The sequence below is a fragment of the Pezoporus wallicus genome, unplaced genomic scaffold, assembly GCF_028554395.1.
Source record: "Pezoporus wallicus isolate ANWC-B61680 ecotype Strahan unplaced genomic scaffold, APGP_CSIRO_Pwel_v1 contig_227, whole genome shotgun sequence".
In the NCBI taxonomy this organism is placed as follows: Eukaryota; Metazoa; Chordata; class Aves; order Psittaciformes; family Psittacidae; genus Pezoporus; species Pezoporus wallicus.
Genome location: NW_026635704.1, coordinates 18349837 through 18371245, shown reverse-complemented (window position 1 = coordinate 18371245; position 21409 = coordinate 18349837). Strand labels below are relative to the sequence as shown.

Genomic DNA, 21409 nt, shown 5'->3' with positions numbered 1-21409 from the left:
GGGGGTGGGGGGGGAGAGAAATCCCACAAAGTATGTATACAATGGTATGGTGCCATAACTAGGAAAGGGAAGTTTCTACACTAATTCCTGAAGTGGAAGCAATACAATAGGATTAGCCTTATCTTATTTAAGTTTCTTAACAGCAAGACTGCATCCTCCTGACAGCATTCTTTTTTCAGCAGGACTCAAAGTCCAAGTAAGAGTCATTCTTAAAATAAAGTAGCAATAGCTTTGTTTGGCAGAGCTGGAACCACGAAGACAACACAAACAGCCAAAACACTTTATTCATGTTTCATTCAAGAGGAAAAACTAAATTTCAGGCTAGACAAAAATAAGACACAACATACTTGAAGAAGCTTCCAGACTACCATTTTTAGATCATGCCCTGTACTTTTTCTTGCTTTCCAATTCATACTTAGGAAGGCGAGACCATAACATGGCTTCCATTGTGGCATTTCAAATCAGATTATTCTCTACATAATACTTAGTGCCTTCCTTCTCATCACTGACAGACTGTTTTGCTAGTCTGAGAATATTATTTATGTTTATTTCTCAGAAGCTTTTTTTAATCCCTTCAAAGTACAAGCATCCTAAACATAGCTATCTCATGCTCCATGAACTTCAGTGCAAATAACCATAAGCATTTCTTTCCTTCTTAACAACTTCATTATAGTGTTTACACAGGAATACAGTGCTACTACTGTAACCATGCAAAGCAAATATGCTGTAGAAAATGTAAGCTTTATTCAAAGTGTAGCTTTAAAAGTCTTTATGACATACTGCATCCTGGACCACCAGTACCAGTGCAGGGAAAAAGGCAAAAGGAAAACTAAATGACAGAGCTTTCATGCTAAAAAGAATTTTGGAGCAGTCAAACCGAAAACCAGTGGGTTAAACATACTGCCAAAATGCGTCAACCGGTTTGCTGAAGTCAAACACTTTTCCATTCCACAGAGATGGTTTGAGTAGAAATGGCTGAATATTGGAAATGCCTCTTCTACAGATGTGTGTTGCTCCTTGTAACAACCTTTCTTTGAAAGCATACTGGGGGCAGTACCTCTGGTAATCTGATATTCTGCCACACAAGACAAAATTCACAGAAGAGCAGCCCAGGAGAAATTCATGACTGGGCAAAAGCTAAAGATCCAGATTTGTCACTGTGATTAAGGTACACTGATGCTGAGGCATTTCATCCATCTTCAGGAAGCATTTTAGAAAATAAATTTAAGCTGTTCAAAGTTTCTTGCCAGTATCTAATATCCCAAAATTTCTATCATATAGCCTAAGTTAGCTGCTACTAGATAACAGCTGTCCTTATGTTTACAGGAAACATAATCACACTGTCACTGCATGCTCCCCCACACTACTATCAAAAAAATTTTGTAGTAGAATATACATTCCATACAACTTAAAAATTCTGTATATATACTACGAATAAAACTACTCAGTAGTTTGAAAATTTACGAAATTAAAGTATGCTTGAAACGGTACTAAAATTCAGCCCCGTAATTCTGACATTTTGACTGGTTTCCTCCAAATAAGCCAAACCCTTAACATTTGTAATTTGGATTCATGCCCTTCTCTATGAAGTCTCACATGGCAGCCTTTGCAAAGAAAATAATTCAGCTATCAGCAACACTATTCTTCATCATATTGTATTATCTATCACCTTCTCCATCCTCTTAAGGGAGAAAGTAAGTAATCCAGAAAGCCTCCAAGCCCAGACTCTCACACAACTCAAATCCCCTTCTTCCTCTTTGCTATGCCACTGCATCCCAAGCCACCCCTGCAAAAAAGACTCCAATTCTTCTACATCATCTTCTCGAGCTATTTGTTTACTGAGAGATTGTTGACTATAGGAGAGAGAAAAATGGTTAGATAATAAAGAAACCTGGATCAAAGCCACTTGAGAACTGGAAGTAGAAATTATCTTTAAAAAAAAAAGATCAAATGTACTTCGGGCAAGCAAGCAAACAAGCATCAAATCACAATTTTCCTTCTGGTAGAAGTTAGCATGAACAGCACACAGACCACCAGTGAGAGACTTCCCAAGGAAATACAGCACGTGGGGAGAAAAGCAGCGCAAGGAGGAGCCACCTCAAGAGGTATTTTAGGAAACAATTTCTGCCAGAAGCACTTAAGCAAGACAGAAATCCCATTAACAAAGAAAAGAAGAAGAGAGAAACACCATCAGCCTCTTATAGTTGAGTTTAAATAAAGTCAAAGGTATTAGTGGGGGCACAGGGGAACAGAAATGGAAACAAAGGCATAAAAGCTGGTGTACTATGAAAATCTTCACTGCTGGTTTCAGTTCTTAAAAAAAAAAAAAAAACAAAAAACCCAACACAAAACAAAACACACAACGTGGTTCTATTTCAAGAACTTTTTTAGATGGAGCCAAAATGCTGCTGCATTTTACCTCCTCTAGCAGGAGAAAAACCAAAAGAACATTTAATGTTCAGAGCTTATTCTGTACAAAGTGGAAAGCTTTTATGCTAGCCCTTTACACTCCAGTTGAATGAAGGCACGTTTTTTTGGCTTTGCAACCATTATATTTGGGTTTTTTTGGGAAAAAAAATCTCCACTAAAAGGCACACATGGCACATGCATAGAGCTGCTTTTGCTGATGTCACTACCACAGGGCAAAGTATTTTAACTCAGGAAATGCAGAAAATAACTGAATAATTTCAGAAAAAAAATAAAAATCAATCATAAGCAGACTGAACTTGCTATTCCAAAATTCCAATCTAGTATTAATTGCAATAAAGCAGAGAAGATGCATGAATAAAATCCAAAACAATAATGTCTCAGAGATACAGCAATGCCTGAATAAATCAAAATCATCAGTTTTGGTTTGTGGTACAGAAGTTTACATTTGAACACAGCTGGATCACAGTCAACTAGCCAGCTTCCACAGCAGCACCTTTAAACTGTATTGATTTCTATGGAAGGAAAGGCACTGTAAATCTGTTTGAGCAGCATTGCGTCATTCTTTTGGTTGGCTTGAAGAAGTAAATTAAATGTTTTCCATTAGTATGGTAAAGAAGCTATGCAATTTCGTTTTTATTTCGAATGCAATCTCAAGTTACAGAACATTTTAGCTAACTGTGGCAAGGACTACATGTTTCGTGTTTGTAAAGCCAGCAATTCATGCTTATGTGAAACCAGATGCGTATATTGCACAGTTCCCAGGGTTTTGGAGGTTTTCTACATGTACTGCTGTTGATTAAAAAAGACCCTGCTTTTCAGTTAAAACATGGAATACACTGAAGCAGAAACAACAATATCTTGCAGGGAACGGGAAAGAAAGGGAGAGCAAAGGGGGAAGGAATGGACTAAAACTTTAAGGGAATAAAAAACACAGAACAGAGTATGAGCAATACTGTAGTGCAACAAAGAGCAGCACAGTTCTGAAGAAGCAATAAGCATAACATTACTTGAGGTAACAAGAACTCCTTGATCAATTATTCATGTAATTTACAACAACAGTTACAGCTGCATCAACGCAAAAAGAAAATCTAGGGCAAATATTAAATCTTCACAGCTATGAAGTGCCCTTGATTTTCACCAGAACATTTGGCTGTCTCATATCATGTGTTTCTGGTTAGCAACACACCCCTCCAGCAAAGGGAAACAAGAGACAGAAAAGCACAGAGCAAACTGCCTTGCTGGAAGTAGTGACAGCATTCAAGGCTGCATTTCAATCCTGGACACTGCATCCCCAAAACCTGCCAGTACCCTACACTGTTGTACTTGAATCCTAACCACCACCACACTTCGATACATGCACGCATCCCATGGGATTATGCAGATATCCTCTTTGAAGTCTTTACTCTCTCAATGCATAAAACTGCCCTTTTTAAGTAATGTTCAGAACAGATGCTCTAGTTGTTTTTTTTTTAGTGCCTGGTTATCTCAACTTGTATTATTTCATGTACTCCTAAGGCAAATATAACATAGGGAAACATTAAGAGAAGAAATATCTCTGGACTGTTTTTCCTCCTCCAGTTTGAAATCACTGTATAATCACCATCATTTTTTCTACTCTACCAAGGTTTCAATACAGTACCTGTTGTTCAAGATGACCTTGCCAGTGGACTGGAGAAACACAGCTGAAACTGAATTCAAAGTGAGAAAGAAAGGGAATGGTGTAGGAAAGGAATGAGTGGGCCTAACCACACTTTGGTGGTCTTACTGCCAGGCACATAGAGCAGATCATTTATTAAGATTATGGGTCAAAATGCTGACACTGCTAATGGGAAAAGTTGCACAGATTTTTATTTTACTCTACAGATGGTAGGACAATGAAATTTGGTCTAGTTCAGAGCTCTAATTCCAGTCTAAATTAAAAAGATCAATAAAGGATTAACAAGGAAAATCTGCAATTCTTCTCAGATAAATCAAGGAATACTTATTCAAGGAACCTTCCAATAATGAAGTTAACACCTTAAAAAAAAAAATACAGAAGTTGGCAGACCTTTTTAAGAACCTACATTTAATCTTGAAGAAATCTGTAGAAAATATTTCCACAACTACTCACTTTTTTTCAGCCAAGTCTCTACATAAAGTTAGATTAATCTTGTCAGTATGAAGGAAAGATTCTGCACATACCATCACTACGTTCAAAATCCTGGCTATCTAACAAAACCACAGCGTAGCTGAATCTCCCCAAGTGCCTGGGTCTGAGGTGCCGACACGTTCACAGTTCTTGGGGTCATGTTTCCCTTTCGTCCATCAGTATTTGTCCTTTACAAGCCACTATGAGTTCTGGATGACCATACGAAGAAATAATTATAGTGCTGATAAACAGAAATTCATCATATGCAAGACTCATTCTCCTCCCCTTGCTGAAGACATCCAAGAGCGTTTCCATATTTTTGCGGCCACTTGAAGCAAGCTCTGAATGCGGCAATTAAAGTGGGATATGATTCTAAAAACAGAGCATGCTGTAAGAGCTCTGAAACAGCCTGTTCCCTTGTCAAAGACCTGCAGATATATCTTTCTACTAATATCATAAGGAATTACTTCTGGCTCTAACCTACAATGCATTATGTTGGTTTTTTTATCCCCTCCCCCAGCATTTCTATGACAACATTTGTACCAGGTAGCAAGCAGCAATACACATAAAAGCAGCAGAAAGCTCAGAGATGCATTTGTGTGTTTATTTAGCAAGAAAAGAAATCTGTATTTTGAAAATTGTATAAGCCACTTGAATTCACTCTTAAAAAATGAATCTCTTTACCTTGATATAAGATTTCTGAGCTCCTGCTAAGGCTGTCTGGGCTATTAGGAGGTCTTCACCTTTAGCAGAGGTCTCCAGACAGGTCTCTTCAACCAGAGGCTCCCAGAGGCTCCTGCAACAGTGCCTGGAGACACAGGAACAGGGAAAGCATTTAGCTTCATCATTATCATGCATCAAAGCCGCAGTTTTAGGACAGGCAACAAGTGTCCTTTTAGGTTGAATCTTTCAGCTTACGCAACGTAAATTTCAGGGAACAGAAGTGTACATCTTTCGGAGACTGAAAGGCTGCAAAGAGGTGGTTAATGATACCAGCCAAACAGTCAGCTGTACATTCTCCCTAGCACTTGTATTATTAGTCCTAACAGCATAATCTCCAAGCTCCAAAATCCAACAGGCAACTACAAGTATCAATTCTGGGTTACTCTCATGTCATTATTTTCCACGTATTGAAACTGCTTAGAGACACACTTTGAGAATGCTTCATAGCAAAGAGCACTAGTGGCGAGACATCATCTGCTCAGGAGTCAGAGAGTGCTGTGCCACTGCAGGCAAGAAACCCAGCCTGCAAACTGTCTCACCTCCCTGCAAATGACCTCCACTCAAGTGACAAAGAAACCCTTGTTAAATATGCACACCAGAACAGTTTACTCAGGAAAATCCCATTCAAGCAATAAATTCAAGAAAACAGTTGTCTCATAGTTAACACACTGAACAGGCAGCAATATTTGTGAGGTATCAGTTACCCTGGGCTTCCCCACTCCGAGTCTTTGGAGAGCCTGCATGAGTTTGGGGCCTTGACATGACTACACCTAAGAACCTAAGATGAGAGCTCATTTATGTTGGGTGGGTGGATGGACCTTCATCTTTGAGACCAGATGCCTTTGAAACAGCAGTACAACAGAAATGAGCAACAATGGAGGGATTTCAGAAACACGTGGGCACCTTCACACAAGCGCTTATAAATTCAAAAATTAACAAGAGGAAGATGAAGGCACAGACATTCAGAGTGACAGAACATTACAGCTGCTCAGTTATGGGACTGCTGTGGTAGCATTATTATGGTATTTGGTAAAAGAAGAAAGAAAAACACCCTAGCATTTTAAAACCATGGGAGGAAAAAACAGGTATGTTTAACAACCTTGCCTTGTTTAGTACAACAAAGCCCAAAAATAGATGACCAATGAAAAACACATTCTTGTATTATTACAAATTATTCTGATATTCCAAATCACTGTACTTTAAGCAGTAACTCTGAACTGACACTCATTTCAGTCTCAAAACTAACAATTTTGTGAACAAAATTATGGCCAACAACCCATAGTTGAAGGTCCCTGTAAGTTCATATTGAGCAAGTCAGTGGGAAAAAAGGGAACATGGCCATTAATTACAGCTAGTAATGCTATGCTTCTTGGCCAGCATCTTAAGCAAGTTCAAATATAAGCAGTTTTATCTCCAAGTTAGGTGATAATTTTTACAGCTGTCAACTGGTCAGAACAGAATACACCTCCAAAACCCCTACAAGGCTGCTGGATGTGCTGCTTGAAATGAAGAACTTGTGATACAATACTGCGGAGAAAAAAAAAAATTGGGTATTTCTGTGCAGGAAAACATCCAGCTTCATGAATTCCTCCCTTTCTGCCTTGTTGAAATTGGAGTCCCTTGCTCTCTGCTTTTCCACCAAGTTGCTGGTTTAGTCTGCAAAGAATACAGGTTGTAGCTCCCAAATTTACATCTGGTGGTGGCAATGTTGCCAGTCTCCTATGGAAAACAAATAACACTAAGTTAAATATATTCATGCTTATAGTAGAAAGTATGGTATGAGTGTATGTGTGTGTATGCCAGTGCACTATATATACATATATATACTAAAGTAGCTGCACAATTATCAGTCAGCTTCTCTGAGGCACTCAGAACTGCACTTTACAAACATTTTTATGAAACTGTTTTGTATTTATAGACTACATCCTGAGTTTCAGCCTTTTTTCAACAAGCCAGCGCCTTTTATGACACACATCGTTTCCTGCTTCGCTGTCCAGTATCAACAAGTCTTTGGGCTTTCTTTCTAAAAAGAGTTTTCATCCTCACTTGCTATGTTCTTCCTCTCTTTCATTCCCTTGCTAAACATGAAATCAAAGTTTTAGTACTTACAAAAATATGCACCTCAAGAGAGGCCACACCTACACTGGAAGGATCTGTGAATGAATGAATGAGCTTATTTTCCAGCAATGCCAAAGGCACCTATCTAAACTATAAAACCTCACTTGAGCCTACCCTGAGGCTTCCATTATCCAAACTAAAGTCTTTAAAAATGCAGGATTTCTTGACAAAGAAATAAGCTGATATGGAAACTTAGCAGCAAATGATTAAGCATTTGATAGCCAATGCTTTGATAAGGCGTTACCTTAATCATTGTTTCAGTTTCCTGACTTCAGTTTCTCCCCAGTGACAATCTAGCTACTCACATAAATAAGATATACTTTCTGTGCCAAAAGAGATACGAATGCTTTCTGAAGCCAAACGGACCACAGATCATGAGAATAAAGTTATTTAACAAAGCAGAAGAGGTATAGGAGATCACAGCTGTACACATAACTGGAAACAAAGAAATATTTACCAGTGGATATTGGCGAAGGGAGGGGTAGGAATTAGCCTCTTAATACAGTCCCTAAATTTTCATAGGCAGAAGGTTCTGACTCACTACTCTCACATCTCTACCATTTTCAGGTAAAAAGCTCACATTCAACATAAATTAGAAGGTGTAGTCAATTTACAGAACACAACTTTCAGAAAATTTAGTGTGTTAGGAAGCAGCCACATTCACTAATTCCAACAGTTCCTACTCCTGCAGATAGACATGTTTTCATTAAAAACAACAATAAAACTAAACTGTAATCTGCTCACTTACTCAGCATTAAACCACTAGAAAAAAAATGGAAGAATTAAATTAAAGAAAACCAGAAAAAAAAAGAAGTCAGGCTTCCCATGTTCACATTTCACAGAGTGTTATGGTATGCACTGCTCTCTACTACCTTTGGTGGCATATAAATGCCTAAGTTATCTTCATTATCGGACGTTATACTTCTGAGCTGGTAACCTTAGCTTTCACACTGTCTGACTTTATTCACAGCTGTTAAAAAACTTCACCCCAACTTAGACCAAGAATAATAAATTTCATCGTAAAGCAAGACAACAGCTATGAGAAACTAAGCAGAGCCTTACTAACCACAAAGTTTGAAGAAAATGCTGCTAATTTTCCCAACCAAGCGCTACATCAACTTGACAGCTGGAAGGCAGCAATATCTAAAAGTTTCACAGTTTCACTACCACTATTCTCGCAGCTGTAAGCATCCCACTAGAAGGCTCTAGATCAGCACAGCTATCCAGACACTATATACTGCCAGAGAAAGTTACAACACATTTACAGAAGAAGCAGAAGGTACATTCATCTCCTAAATGTTAATGATACTGACAGAAAGCTTCCACCAAAAGCAGATTAGCAAACCCAGCACACTATTTTTTTTTGTTTGCAGGTACATATATATGAACATTTGTAAAATATAAGTAAGAGACAAAAAAGCACAGTTTTCATTTTACCTTTGTTAGCTTTCTGCCCAGATTCTCAGATGGTCTCTTTTCTAGTCTCCAAGACCAAGGATTTTATTTAAGGTTTGTATCAGTTATGGATTAACTATGCCTATGGAAATACACACATCAGGTACAGACAAGTTGTCAATTTACAATCCACATCCACTGCTGTACCATTTATCAGGAAAACAAAACAGAGTCCTTAACACAATCATATAATTACTTACAATATCAGAGCTCCTGTCCTTCCAGTGTTCCTCACTGGACTCCTCTTAAGTTTATAAAGGTAAGCAATAAAATACGTATTTATTCTAGGAACATTTTAATGGAAGTCTCACACTTTCCTGGGAAAAATCAGTTATGAAAGTATAACAGAAAAAGAAAGGAAAAAAGGAAAACAGAAAAATAGGTTTTCTGGCCAGCATACTACCTGGCTCTGCAGCATGGGTTTTCTTTTTCTAGATTTAAAAACAAAAAAGGATGAAAGTAAGTATAGACATTATGATGGAAATAATTAGGATTTTTAAACATCAGTGGGGAGCCCAGTAAAACAGGGCTCCAAAGATGAGTAAAAAGAGATGGCATGTCTCTTGAGGAAGAAATTGTTTTGGAGGGTAATGAAAGGCAGGGAAATTACAGTATTTGATGGACCTAATGCATTTCCATTCTGCCACTCTCTTTGTGTACCTCAGGAACAACAGCTGGATGCCAAGCAAATGAATGACAACAGAAAAAAAGCAGTCAGATTTAGGTCTGCTAAGACAAACAGCTAAGATAGGTAGTTATCAAAGAGGATGGACACAACTGTGATGGAGAACCGCTCCTTCAAGAAACTCCACTGAAAAGCAGCAGATGATTGAAAGTGCTTCTTAGTTCAAAGCACAAACACAGTTCAAGAGGTACTAAGTAAAAACTGCAACAGCACATCTATGAGCTGAGCATATATGCTAATGTACAATCTTCTAATGTACAGTCTCTGTACCTCTTGCAAAGGGACTCACAAGAAGAAAGCCTGTATACTTGTGAACGTTTCTAGGTTTGGTGACAATGGCAGAGCTCAGACTTGAAAGAAAAGCTGTGAAACAGTGAGGAAAATAAGGTATAGGACAAAAAGCAAGTATAACGATTCAAGCATAGGGTGCTGTGAGGAGCAGAAAAAGCCTTGACCCTGTGTAAGCACTGCTCAGCAATAACGAAAACATCCCTGTATTATCAACACTGTTTCCACACAAATCCAAAACATAACCCCATACCAGCTACTGTGAAGAAAATTAACCCTACCCCAGCCAAAATCGGCACAAAGTAATGAGAGAAGATAAGCTTAACAGGAAGCTTGGTACCATGATGAATTTTAAGTAAATATGACTAGGAAATTCAGTCAGAACAATCCAGTTTAAGTTTTCCCAGTGAAAGGAAACAGGAAAATACTACACTGCCTTATTACTACAGACATTACAGAGAACCATAAAATAAGGAACAGAAGTTGACATTAAGGCAAAAGAAGAGACTCTTTGTAAGAATTTCTCTAGGAGTTAAAGTCAATTAAGGTCCTACAAAGGGCATCATTAAAGTAATTAACTCATTCATGGATACCAATGAGATTCATGATTTGGGGGTCCTAAAACTGAATTAAGGCTTGGACACAACCCTGGATATTTCCATTTATAAAAAAAAGCGTGCACTGAGTCTTTAGTGATGATCTAGAGAACATGTCATACACACATTCTTAAAGTTATGTATAGTACAAGGGTTTCTGAAAGACAGCCTGGGTATAGCACCTGAAGTAAGCCAAATCCTAACTCCCCTTTTTTTCAGTTTGCAATTTAGCTTTATTCATTTTTCATAGTCCCTATGAAAGCATAACCACTTTGTAGCTCATGAGATGCAAGCAGAGTAATTGGTTTGACTTTAGGACAGACATTAGAAGAAACCATATGCTGTCATCATCTTTGCCTGATATTTAGGAGAAATCTTAACACAAGACATGCATGAAAATATACATGAGTGTAATTATATGCAGCTGCAGAAAGAATTACATGTATTACACTACCCTGTCTGCCTTCTCACAACAAACTTTCCGAAGATTAGCAGTACTTAATGGGCAGAGCTGGAATTCAACTAAGCATGAAAGAAAAGCATGGAACTAAAAGCACGAACTATGCATTAGAGATTTTAAACCTGATAAGGGTGACACCTCTCTGGCTTTTAATAGCGACACCATTATGATTTTAAGAAAGATACTCTGCAACACACAGACCCTTTCAAAAGTCTTTGCAACATCAAAGTTACACAATGTTATTTAATGCCTTCAACAGATTTGGACTCACGATTGTTTTTGCTTCAAATCCAACCACAGTTGGAGAAGTACGATTTTTATGCAAATTATGAAACAAATTTGTTGTGGCCTCTAATCGTCCCCTCATCTTGCCATATCCACATTAAGACAAGCTGTGCAAGAGACCTGGGAGTCCTAAGCCTTCTATCCGGGTACTGAACCACCACCTGAGATGCATTAGTTCTCCCCAGGTATGATCAAGGGACAATGACCCACATTCAAAACAATAAAAGTGATACACAATACCATCAAATGATCAGATCAAGACAGCTCTCAGGTTATCAGGACACAAATGCCGAGATAAAACCTGCCCAAGCAATTCTGCCAGGGAACAATGCCAGGCAACTGCAAGAGTGGTTCTCCAAAGTACCTGAATGACTAGAGGCAGTAGGGGACTTTCATCAGATCTACAGAAGACAGAGAAGTATAAAAGTGCCAGATGGTTACTGAATACCGAGCCATGCACACATTTTGGAGGAGTTTCAGGTCACCTTCGTTTGCTCACTAGCCAAGACAACAAGAATTTATAATATAAAGTTGAGAACTAGAATAAATACAAATTATTAATAATGAGACATCTGCAAACACACACACACAAAAAACACCACACACAAACCCCCCCAGTTATGCACTTCAGAAGAAATAAGAAACTATTGGCAGGAGGAATAAACTGAGGAACACAATCACCGATTTATCACTTTGTTAGTCATGATTGAAATACAGCTGGATGTTACAGCCTGTAAAGGCAAATTTTCCTCTGGCCTGAAAGACTTTACAGCCTACACTGGAAAAAAAGCCAGGTACAAGGGCAATATATAGTAGAACACAGGATATCAATAATCGAACTTTAATGAGGCTGGAACAGGAGTCCCTTGCATCATGCTCAGTGATTCGTGGGAACGAGACGTCTTACCAAAGGCCTTCCTCCCTGGACGACAAGAAGTGAAATCCACCCCTAGGCCATGGGCTCAGCGCTTAGAACAACCCAGCAGGTACTTACAAAAGCAGGAATTAAGCACAACATGCCAGGTCTGCAAAGTCTTCCTTCATCAGACGCCTTTAATAACATTCTTATGCTGCATGCTGCAATTTTGAGAGTCAGAGAAGGAAGCAGCTTCATAACTGATGCAACTCTAGCTTAGGCTACTTGGGGCAATTCTGGACCAAAGTGAAAAAATATATAAGATCCCATGATTATTCACTTTTTCTTGTTTAAAGCTAGTTATCAAAATCTGGGTAGTGGTTAAATGATTTTAATGAAAACGCAAATTATCACTACCCAGAATATCAGTGGAGCGCTACAGCACTTCCACATCCCAGAGAAAGTGAATCCAGGCAACTGATCCTCTCCAAGTAGTAGGAAGCTGGCAAACACAGGCAAGGGGCAAGCAGCCAAACCAACTACTACCGCTAAGAGCGGTATAAATCACCAGTTTGAATCAGGAGGTTTTACACTTCCTTTCTGAGGACTTAGCAACTTATTGCTTCTTTTATAAAGATTTATCAACCTTGTGTCAGGTTGCTATGGCAAGGCATCAAAGTGGCAACAGTCTGATATTGATTTGGGCCACTTTTGTCAAATGTCAAATCAGGAGCTTAAGAGACTATATTCTCACACTGTTCTGACAACTCGAGCATAAACTTTTGACACTTTTGTTATACCTTATAAATAAAAATACCAAGTAGGACATCAAACATTTGTATTGTATCACTATATGCAGGATGAAAGACCAGACAGCTGATAGGGCTTTTACATGGGTTGTCATGTGCATCATCTTCCTTTGGTAACTCTCATCCTCATTTAACAGCACTAAGGTCTGGGAAGAAGCAAAGAGCATCCAGTATTTTAAAAGAAGCTTCCAAAACAGGAACAGAATTCATAAAGAAGATAGTTACTTCACAGCAGCAGTCAGAAAGAAGAGAGAGGATGCATGGGAGGCTGCAACTTGAAAGCTGCATGTCATCAGTCCATAAAGCTAGGTCTCTTCTACCCTGAAGCCAAAGGGCAACTGAGAGATCATCTTACCCCTGTCACTCATTCTGAAACTACCTGGCAATTCTTTTTTAAATAATAGAGATAGATCACTAACACTTGCACTGGGTAATCTTCGGCATTTCAAATGATGCCACAGCTAAGAAAATAATGCTGGTCATTTGGGTTACAAAAAGATCTCAAAAAATACATGCAACATTTCTGTATATCAGAACATGCTTTTTTTCCAGCAGAGTCCCTCACATATCCCTACCAATGTGCATTTTGACGATTGATTAGTCATGATTGATTTTGATTAGTCACCAGACTAATGAAATGTCAATATTCTCCGTTGTAAAAGTTGCTAACATTTGCTGTATCAAATATGATGATGTTTCTGCAGAAAATTCTGTGCAAGTTATCTACAAAGACAGACCCCCAAACAAGTATTAAACCCCAAACACTGAAGTTGAACATTCTGAATTGTAAGCTCAAATATATAAGGCATCTAAGAAGGTGCTCATGTAGCAAAACAGTAAGTTCCAAAGCACTAAAGACAAAAGAAAAACACTCTCAAAATTAAGTCCAACACCTAAAAATATTTCTACTTTAACCTCTATTACAGTGCTATCATTTCTACTGCTACATTTTCGTACTGTGCAAACAATGCATCTCAGTTTCCAATTATGTCTGTGTGCAAATAAAGGAGGGAAGAAATTTTCAGAACCATGCCTCCTTAAGACCCTATTGAAGTGGTTCACATGATGCAATTCAAGCAGAGTATGTTCCAATTCACTTGCTATAAAATAGACAATAATTATTCTATTACACTTCAAAGAAGCTATACTGTTCCTGCTATAGCTGAACCCAAGACAGGCAGTATTTGGTAAGTCACCCTTTGGTCACTAACGTAAATAAAATATATGGGATGTGAACAGAATTTGATGAGGTATATATACACCTTGACATTTTTCTCTCATGTTTTATGTTTTTAGTGATCTTGATAATTTTTGCTCATTTTACGTGCAAGAAACCTAACTATGCAAGTTGAAATTTGCTGGATTAAACAGAGATTTTCAACATATAAAGAATTGCTGGGAATTAGTTCTCTTTGTATTGACAGCACTTTAGCACTTATACCACACAGCAATTTATTTGGGAAGTTACTATTTAGTCCTGTGTGGGTGTCAACTGAGTTGCTTCGAAGTCTGCTTCACATCTATAGTACTTATTGAACGAGAAGGTGCAATTACATTAGTTACACAGGCTGACTACAGTACCTAAGGCTTCTGCGCATCCCACTTCGGGAAGTTACAACCTGCAGCTCCACACACTGGAAAACTTCCCCCAAAAGCAATAAATATAATATTTATTGCCTTTTGTCAGCACAAACCCAAGTTTTGCAGGTAGACAGGTATCATTGGCAGGTCCTGCACCAGAGGATGGGAAGGTTTCTGACCTCTCTCACATCCACAAGATCTTGGGGAAGAACAGGAGGAAAGGAAGCATCAGATTTTTACACTTAAAATGACCTTTCCTCCCTCAAGTCTGCACTCCTTGATACAGTATTAGACATCAAAATAGAGACCAATTCTCTAAAACATCACATTAGAAGCAACTGCTCCAGAAACAACTCCAAGATGTCAAGACAGATGGCATCAAACTTACTTAACCTAAATTTTTTGTCAAGTACAGATCCATAGCTTACAAACAGCACACTTTAGAGAAACCTCTTATCCTGATTTACAGAACTTGCAAACTGATGGAAAATTCATTACATCTCCTGCGTGTGTAAGTTGTTCCATGATTAATTATCCTAATTTAACTACCCTTGCTTTTGGTTCTAGGGCAACACAGAAACTTAAGGGAAAATTAAAGACTTCATAAGAAGTATTTTCTCCAAGTTTGTTTAAAATTTTAATAGAGTTGATTACTGTAGCTAAAAGAGACAAGAATTTCCCTGTTCTTCCACTTTACATATTTAACAGTTTTCCCAGTTTCTCCAGTTTACATATTTAACACCAGGCCGAGGCACTGGTGCTGTGGAGCTAAACACACAAGGAGGTGACTGAGGAATGAGAAAGCTAGACAAGGCCAAAGGAGAGACTCCATGTCTTAGTATCCCTCAATGAATTAAACAAGAATTGGTAACGTTTTGTATTTATTTATTTATTTATTTAGCTCACAGAAATGTTTTCGTAAGTAAAAGAGTGTTGTGGCAAGAGCAACACCACAAGACCCGGATCATCCTACGGATGATCACATTCCACACAAATGATCATCATCATTTTAGGACAAGAGGTTTAGATTGGATATTAAGAAAATTTTTTTCAGTGAAATGGTGATCAGGCATTGGAACAGGCTGCCCAGGGAAGTGACAGAATCACCACTCCGGGAAGCGTTCAGAAAATGTGTAGATGAGGCCCTCAGTGACATGGTTTAGTGGTGGCCTTGGCAGTCCTGCCGCAAAGGCTAGACTCAATAATCTTAAAGATATTTTCCAGCCCAGTTGATTCTATGATTCAATGACCCATGGTCAGGAGGCCGAAGCAGCACTGGAAGGCTGGGGCCATGGCATGGGACATAGGCTGGACAATGGACATACATGGGACGGGGGAGAAACACCAACAGTACCTAGCCCCAGGCATAGCCCTATACTGAGAAACACAGAAAGAGCGTGGCCTAGTGAGCTTTCATTGTGGCCATCGCAAACACATGGGGGGGGAGGCGAGTGTTTTAACACCCCAATAGAAAGGCAAATGTTCCCACCCATGTCTGAGTGCAGTAGGTTCCTTTTCCACCAGTGCTTTCCCAGTCAGGAAGCTTTCTAGCCACAGAGACTGTTGAATTTTTGTTGAATCAAGCTTTAAGTTATTAATAAGAATGAAATCTCTTGACCTAGATCTTTCTCCAGCTTAGAAAAAATAAATATATGAAATCTGCACACACACAAACACTAACGTATTAGACCCATCCTACACCAGGGCACTTCAAAACAGATATTTAACAACAAAAACAAAAAAAGGTGTTTCGTGCCCCTCCCTTACCCAGCTTGGTGTAAAAACATGAATACAGATGATGTCTGATTAAAACAGAAACCTGAACGCCAGGTTGAACTTATTTACTTTTCAAAAGCATTTTACAATTCGATTTTTTTCTTGCCTGCTGTGATAATTGATGAAAACTACACAGGGATTAAAATGAGCACAGGTGCTTGTCTACACACTTCAAAGAGATTTGATCCCAAATGAAAATAATAGAAAAAATAAAGCTTGAGTATTTTTAGGAATAGATTTAACACAGCCTAACCAAATAAGCCTAGATTAAAAGCAGGATTTTAGAGTCCACATTTCATGTTACTGAAATTTAAAATTTGTATTCATAATGTATCAGAAACTTCAGCAAGTGATACCTGATGTAAGCTGGTATTAACAGCCTTCCATATCGTGTTAGTGGATACAGAGAAAAAAAAAAAACAAACGCACTAAAAGCAGTAAAGAGCATTAAATACAAACAGGCATGTGTAACAACAGACACTTGGTACTAAATCAACATTATTTTTCAATTTGTGAGAAGTAAAAGGAAAGCCCGTGTGCTGAGAATATTAAACTGCCAATATACAAATCTGCACAAACCCTCTGCTTATTTTCTTTGCCAAATTTATACTGCTACAGCTGGATCACAACTTCCCTGCACCCATGAGGTCAGGAACCGTTTGAAAAGAAATGCATGATACAGCTAATCTTTGTGCCAGCTAATCATACCTAAGGCAAAAACCATGATTTTCCCCATTTTTCTGACCCAGGCTCCTTCAGCAAAGCTAACTAGCATGTCGCTAATCCTAAATTTGTTGTGCTACTTTGTTAAACAGACTTAAAAGACAAATACACACAAATCACACAGGATAAAGAATTTATTCTGCGCTCAAGGCTTATGGCTGAGCTTCTGTAAGAATTGAACAAAACAGCCCAACACTCAATTAAATAGAAAACAAATTTATTTGTCTCCAAGACAAGCCAAGAGAAGACTCCACACTTACGTAGGCATTATTATACATCAGCCATTTTCTTGCCTAAACTACCTAAACCACTGCTCCTACAGTAATATATACACATATTCAATCTTGGTTTTGAAACAAAATCCAGTATATTTTTAGGCCTCTGAATAATAACAGTAGGGATTTCCAAACATATGGATCAGAGATGGAAGAATTCCTCTCCTACCCTCCCCTCCGCTCCCCCACAGGGGGCAGCTCATGGACACAAGAACTAATTAGTGGTGCCTCCAAACAGGCTTCATTTTCACTTGACCATCTTTTTGACTAGTGAAAAAAAGGGAGCACCAGCAATCATTTTGCAGAAACACACCTGTAAAACTGTCAATACCGAAATTTTTCCAGCAACCCTGTACCTACACTTACCTCCATACGTTTTCCTGTATGTCTTAACCTGGATTTATATTTTTGCAGCACCAACAACAGCATCTGTTATTACAAATCTCAATTAATTCCATCTCCATGCCAAAAATCTTACTGAAAAGTTTTGAAACCTCTCAAGCTTTGACTTTAGATTTTCTAGATTTTCACACCAACCCTCAGAGGTCTCACAAGGCACCAAGCTGAGTCTTTCAATAGACTGGTAAAGAAACTGAAATTAAGACATGAAAACCTGGCAAAAAAATCAACACACCACAAACATATGCTTCTAGGTTTGGTTTTGATTTTTTTTTTTCCTTTAAGCAGAAAGCCATCATATGCCATTACTACACAATTCAAAAACATTTCCTTTAAATTTCTTAGAGCACCAAGAAACTATTTTCTCTACTGCTTAAACCAGTTTATATGCTAGATAATGCTTTAATTAATGGTAACAGATAAATAGCACCCCAAGTATAAAACTTTTGAAGATAAATACAAGGAACTGCATAAGGAGAAAGCAGTCTTTCACCAGCTTCTTGATCAACTCAACTTATTGGTGAACAAATTTAGTTCCGGGATTTCATACAGGCCAATATTATATTTTACATGTGGTTCAGTTTGTGCAAGCCACACTTAAAACTGCAGGGATCATAAAAAGTGCAAAAAGTAAGACTACTAAAATAAATGATGAAAACATCTTTCACATTTAAATGTCAGTTCAAGCCCTGAGGAAGACAAAAACTGTGGTTTTTTTTTTTATTATAGGGTATCATTTTGCACATAAGAAACCATTTATATTTACTTTAAAGTTTAAAAGGAAAAAAAAGTAGACTAAGGCATTAATTGAAAAAAATTACGACTTCAGATCCTAAATAAGTTAGATACTTTGAAATAAGCTAAAATTGTTGTGATTTAGTTTTCATTAACAGATAACCAATTCATTTTCCTGCAAGAGTTTGCATAGTACGTGGTTAACTACCACCCTGCAAAGCATCTGGGGACAAAAAAAAAGGGGCATAAATCCTAACATAGTTCAATACAATAAAAATCGATACACCATCATTACTGCCTTTCTTTTTGAGAGCAAGTATAAATAAAAACACGCTCTTTAACACAGGCAACTAAACAGGAATAAAACTATAAAGTGAATGTGCACAGGAAACCCAGGGGGCTGAAATTCTAATCCTTCTGGCCACAGAGGTAGCAGTCACCAGGCAGCATGGAGTCTGGGCATTCACCTGCAATACACAGGCAGAATTTCAAATACTTACCAAAAGATCAAGCTTTGCTAAGAAAAGTTTCTTTCTGGTTTAGGAAGTGTAATATCTGCCTTCCTCAAAAGGAAACAATAGCCACACACATCAGCTCACCAGTGATTCTGCCAGAATGACACCTGGATGTGACACTCGCACACTCAACCCATCATTCTTGGGAATGGACTTGACGGCGAGAAAGCAGCTCAAGTTGTTGCAAACATACTAAACAATTCAAGTTGACACAGTCACACCACATCACACCACTACTCTGTGAACTCTGCACTACCTTTCTGTAAATTCCTAGATTAAGTGATGAAGCCTAAGCACTCAGTTAAAGGTCTTCACAAAATGAGGAGGGGAGGAGGAATCCTTCAAACACAACGGAATTTCCATTACAATGAAATAATCTGGTGCTAGTGACTAGTAAAAGAGCAAGGTTCATCTTTAACTACCATGTCCTTTTGCCTCACACAATCTTTTCTGATACGCTCATAGTACCGTGAAGCAAAGTTGTGTTAGGTGCTACAGCAGGAAGCATCCAGCTGGGCTTGGGAGCTCAGGAATTCTGTCTGTGTCTAAGAGCAATTCTGGTGCACCTGGGAGTTAAATGTACAGCAATCACTGAGAAGCCTATAGACCCATGTAGTTTCATGGAAAGACTGGGTCACTAATCAAGGGGAGGGGTTTCTAAATACCATGATCACAGGCTTAGCATAGAGTGCAATAAAAAGGGAGAACCACAGCCAACAACAGACTTTTCCAGTGCAGCAGCTTTGAGGAGTCTCCATTTTCCACTGAGACTGAAACTACTGCTTCCATCCTAAGCCATTTTTGCCATAAAAGTTTAAATACCAAAGCAACAAGAGACATTTTGCTTACATTTGGTGCTGTTTCCCTTAAAGTGCAGTAGAACTCAATTTGGCGGCATTTATTCATAAACTGGGTTCAACTCCTACCTCACTCACTTTTAGCCAACACTGACAAATAAAACCACAATTTAACACTAGCAAATGGAAATGTTTGCAAGCTATTTTCTGACCGTTATGCCTCAAGCATACATGACAAGCCCATTGGTATCAGGGCTGGTTTTACACTACTTCATACTCTACCACTAGGTAGTATTCTTGCCAGAAGTCAACCACAGTCCACCAACAGAAATCACAGAGCAAGGGAGAACTTGTTTCCATACATACGCTTGCTTGTTTGAAATGAAGCCATAGGATCACACTACTAGGTATACAAAGAATCTGACAGTGTTCGTTATTACTTTAAAGCAGTCAGACATCAGCTGCCATATTTGAGCCGTGAAAAAACTGTCATGGGCAAGTTAACAAGCTCCAAGAAACTGGCACTCACTGAGCTGATACCAAAAGATACTTGGAGAAATAAAATAACACTTCAGTTTCCAAACTGAAGACTTCTACATAATTAGGATATGCAAATAGGAATAAATAAAAAGAAAAAAATCATTAAAAAAATATGATTATACCTACAACCATTTTCCTACTTACAGAGCCGCATCCTTGTTTTTCAGCTTAGTAAGAGAAAGGCTCAGATCTTTGCTTTGTTATCTGGTAATTTATTATTATTAATGTCCTCTTACTGACAATCAAGTACTAATACTAACAGTTATGTACTTACCATGAACTTTTAAATAACTTACGCTTTTAAAGAATTTACTGTATTAAATGTTAAACAGTTTAATACTGCATAAAAACAAACCAAAATATGCAAGAGCATCTTCACTGGAATTTTCAGCTTTTCCTTTGAAAAGCAAACTCATTATGCTCTATAAAGAGAATGAAGACTCTAAAGGAAGACTAAATTCTTTCTCAAAGCCAGGCTCTGAAGAAATTGCATAAAAAAAGATTTTATACTTGGCTCAAAGAAGAACATTTGGGAATCACTATTTTTGAGCAAGGACTCACCCACTTAAAGGCAGAAGAACTTATTTTGAAAAGCAGTGTGAAATTTCAGGAATAAAAAAAACCCCACACGTATTTTGCACTTCCCAGCTTTTGGTAGCTCTCCAGATAAGATAAAAATCTCACAATAACCTCTTCCACATATAACTGTTTTCTCACAGATGCTGCCAAGTTATCTTATACCACTAGCAAGAACTTTTGCAAGAAGTAACTACATCCAGACAAAGCAACTCAGAGGACAGACAGCAGGTGAAAAGTAAAGGCATTTAAGGTAGTTGAGGAAAGATACCTGAGAAAGGGGCCTGGGTAATAAAGTTCATTGGGCTCCTACCTCACTCTGCTTTGTCACCAGTTTGTTTAATGCCCTTCAGAAACTATGTTGGAGCAACATTGTAGTTAAGATGACACAGGAGAGCAAGATCATAGCTCAGGACTTGTGGACAACCTCTCCAAAACCCAGGGCAGAACATGAATTCGAGCCCAGCCCCACCACTAAGGACTACATTCACAGAATAGCTAACAGCCCCCAGAGGAACAACACTTCTCCTTTGGATGCAGATCATGTACTGTAACTGCTTCCATGGATCTGGTCCAAAACAGCTGCAAAAGGGAAAGCTCATCTAGATTAGAACAGGCCCCTACAGAAACATTTAGGACTTCAAAACAAAAAAAACACC

At 38.3% G+C, this 21409-nt stretch overlaps 1 protein-coding gene across 1 annotated transcript in view; it reads right to left on the bottom strand.

Moving 5' to 3' along the window:
• Positions 1-21409, bottom strand: part of FAM110B (family with sequence similarity 110 member B) — a 110086-nt gene that overhangs the window by 74402 nt on the left and 14275 nt on the right. The window contains exon 2 of the mRNA XM_057397840.1: positions 5243-5366. The gene's annotated coding sequence lies outside the window, so the exon portion shown is untranslated. The remainder of the gene's footprint in view (positions 1-5242; positions 5367-21409) is intronic.